This window comes from Syzygium oleosum, unplaced genomic scaffold (genome assembly GCF_021117445.2).
Source record: "Syzygium oleosum isolate NSW1041296 unplaced genomic scaffold, Sole_v2.1 Sole_v2.01, whole genome shotgun sequence".
Lineage (NCBI taxonomy): Eukaryota > Viridiplantae > Streptophyta > Magnoliopsida > Myrtales > Myrtaceae > Syzygium > Syzygium oleosum.
In genome coordinates, this window is record NW_026607485.1 from 2,024,694 (window position 1) to 2,028,256 (window position 3,563).

Here is a 3,563-nt window from a genome sequence, read left to right on the forward strand (position 1 = left end):
GGAAAAATCGTTGGCAAAGGAACAGTTGAAATTCGAGGACTTACAATCAATGATGTCTCTTGGTGAAAGGACTCAACTACAACTTGATAAGCATAAGCCAACTATGTGATACAGGTTTCAGAATCAACTTTCAAGAAGATACATGCTCAGGGACAAGCAAAGATTCTTCTCAAACATTTACAGGAAGAAGACATGGCAATATCTATCTTCTAGATGTCAATCCAAACTCTACTCATTGCTTGATCTCAATCAAAGAGGATGAAGAACTATGGCATAGAAGATTGGGACATATCAGTATGAAACAAATCTCAAAGATCTCAAACAAGAAACTGGTTCGAGGTCTACCAGATTTGAAATACAAGAAAACAGAGTTATGCAATGCCTGCACTCTAGGAAAACAAGTAAGAAGTTCTTTCAAGTCTATTCATCATGTTTCCACTAATCGTGCTTTGCAGCTTCTTCATATGGATCTATTTGGACCAACCAGAACACAAAGTATTGGTGGTAAGAAATATTGTTTAGTTATTGTTGATGACTTCACAAGATTTACTTGGGTATTCTTCCTTGCTCATAAAAATGAAGCATTTTCATATTTTTCAAAATTTGCAAAAAGATTCAGAATGAAAAGGGCTATTTCATTTCCTGCATTAAAACTGATCATGGGGGAGAATTTGAAAATAAAAGTTTTTCAGATTTTTGTGAGGAAAATGGCTTTCAACACAATTTTTCTACTCCTTATACACCAGAACAAAATGGTGTTGTGGAGAGGAAAAATCGTTCTTTGCAAGAAATGGCAAGAACTCTGTTGATTGAAAGCAAAATTCCTTTTTATTTCTGGGCAGATGCAGTTTTTACAGCATGTTATATCATTAACAGAGCTTTACTCAGACCCATTCTTGAGAAAACCCCCTATGAGCTTTACAAAGGTAGAAAGCCCAACATTTCATATTTTCGTGTGTTTGGTTGTAAATGCTTTATTCTGAAAAATCCAAATAACCGCACCGGTAAGTTTGATGAGAAAGCAGATGAAGGATTTTTCCTTGGATATTCTACTACAAGTAAAGCATACAGAGTCTTCAACAAGAACTCTCAGACTGTTGAAGAATCAATGAATGTAAGGTTTGAAGAAAACATTTAGACTCACAGAGATGAATCTGAACCATCTTCCAACATTCAAGATTTCTCAGAAGATCATCAACAATCAGTATCAGAAGGAAAAGAAGGAAAAGAAGATACAATACAAACTCAACCAGAAAGTTCAGAGTCTGCAGATTTTCAGAAGGAAAGATTTGACAAAAACTGGAAACATAAATCCAGTCATCTGAAGAACCTCATCATTGGAGAAATAGAAGATGGCATCAAGACAAGATCCAAACACAAAGAGAATATCAGCAACTTGGCATTGATATTAGAAATAGAACCAAAAGAAGTTGGTGAAGCTTTATCAGATGAAAGCTGGATCGATACTATGCAGGAGGAACTTCAGCAGTTCAGAATCAATAAAGTATGGGAGCTTGTGCCAAGACCCAAAAATCATCCAGTAATTGGAACAAAATGGGTATTTAGAAACAAACTGGATGACAAAGGGAAAGTTACAAGAAACAAAGCAAGACTGGTTGCAAAAGGCTATTCTCAAGAAGAAGATGGACGTGAAAAGTGTCTTTCTGAATGAATATATCAAAGAAGAAGTATATGTGGAACAACAACCTGGTTTCGAAGAACCAAGAAAGACTGATTATGTCTACAGACTAAAGAAGGCTCTTTACGGTCTGAAACAAGCACCCAAAGCTTGGTACGAAAGGTTAAGTAACTTCCTTTTGCAAAATGGCTTCACCAAAGGTAAGGTTGATACAACTTTATTTGTTAAGAGAAAGGGTAAGGATTTCCTACTTGTTCAAATTTATGTTGATGATATAATCTTTGGATCCTCTAACGAATTGCTTTGCAAGGAATTCTCAAAGAATATGCAGAACGAGTTCGAGATGAGTATGATGGGAGAATTATCATTCTTTCTTGGCCTTCAAGTGAAACAAATCAAAGATGGTACATTCATTTGCCAAGAGAAGTATGCAAAGGAGATTATCAAGAAGTTTGGATTACAGAATTGCAAGAAAACAGACATTCCCATGTCTCATTCATCCAAACTGGACAAAGATGAAAATGGTAAAAAGGTTGATCAGAAGGTATATAGAAGCATGATAGGTTCATTATTGTATCTAACTGCATCTAGACCTGACATTCTTTTTAGTGTCTGTATGTGTGCGAGATTTCAATCAGACCCAAGGGAATCTCATTTTTCTGCAGTAAAGAGAATAATCAAATACATTGGAACATATCCAATGTTAGGTCTTTGGTATTCCAAAGATTCAGATTTTACTCTTACTGGATATTCTGATGCTGATTTAGCTGGATGTAAAGTGGACAGGAAAAGTACTTCAGGTACATGTCAACTGCTTGGAAATATGTTGGTATCCTGGTACTCAAAGAAGCAAAATACAGTTGCACTTTCTACAGCAGAAGCAGAATATGTAGCATTAGGAAGTTCTTGCTTGCACGTATTCGTGGATGAAGCAACAATTACAAGACTTTGATATTGAAGAATCAAGTGTTGCAATCAAATGTGACAACACAAGTGCAATCAATTTGACAAAGAACCCAATTCTTCATTCTCGAGCTAAGCATATTGAAATCAAGCATCACTTTATTCGAGATCATGTTTAAAATGGTGATGTGAATATTCAATTCATTGATTCTAAGAATCAATTAGCTGATATATTTACAAAACCTCTTGATAAATCTTCATTTGAATTCATAAGAGACAAACTGTGCATCACTTATCCATTTTCTTGAAGTGTTTGATAGACGGGAATTTTTCAGACTCAAGTACTCTCAGTCTGAACATTTTTCAGACTCATAAAGAAAGGTACGTTCCTTATTCAAATTTTGACGGGTATATTTTTGACATTTTTGGCAGGATATTTTTATAATCGTTACTTTTAGAAGCAAATCAGGTATGTATTCTAATTTATCTAATAAAATGTGCTTAATATATTGTTATGATATCATCATGTTTGGTTAAGCTTCAAAAAGTATATTTTCTTCCTACTTGTTTGGGATATTTTTTATTTTCTAAAAATAACTTTTCCTTCCAAAACTTATCCACCTCTTTTTTTAAACCCGTCCTTCTCTTCAAAACCCTATCAGTACGATCTTTTACTCTCAAAACCCTTCCGATATTCAGAGACTCTCCTCTTTTTCCTCCAAAGATCGAAACTTTCGTCTCCAAAAGTGATCATAATGCCGGTCAAGATGGTGGCCCGTAGAAGATCTTCCCGTATTCTCGATCAAGACTCAAAGTCTACCGCACCGGCGGAATATTTGGAAGTTTCAGACTCAGAATCCGACCATCCTGAAGACTCTTCTGAAGCGACACCACCTCAGCGATCGTCTCCACCAAAATCGACCGGTAAAACTGATTTTCGGTTCAGAAGCATTAAACGTGTGTGGGAAATTTATCAAAGGTTGAAAAGGAATAATGCCTCTGAGTCGGTCCTTCTTGCTTG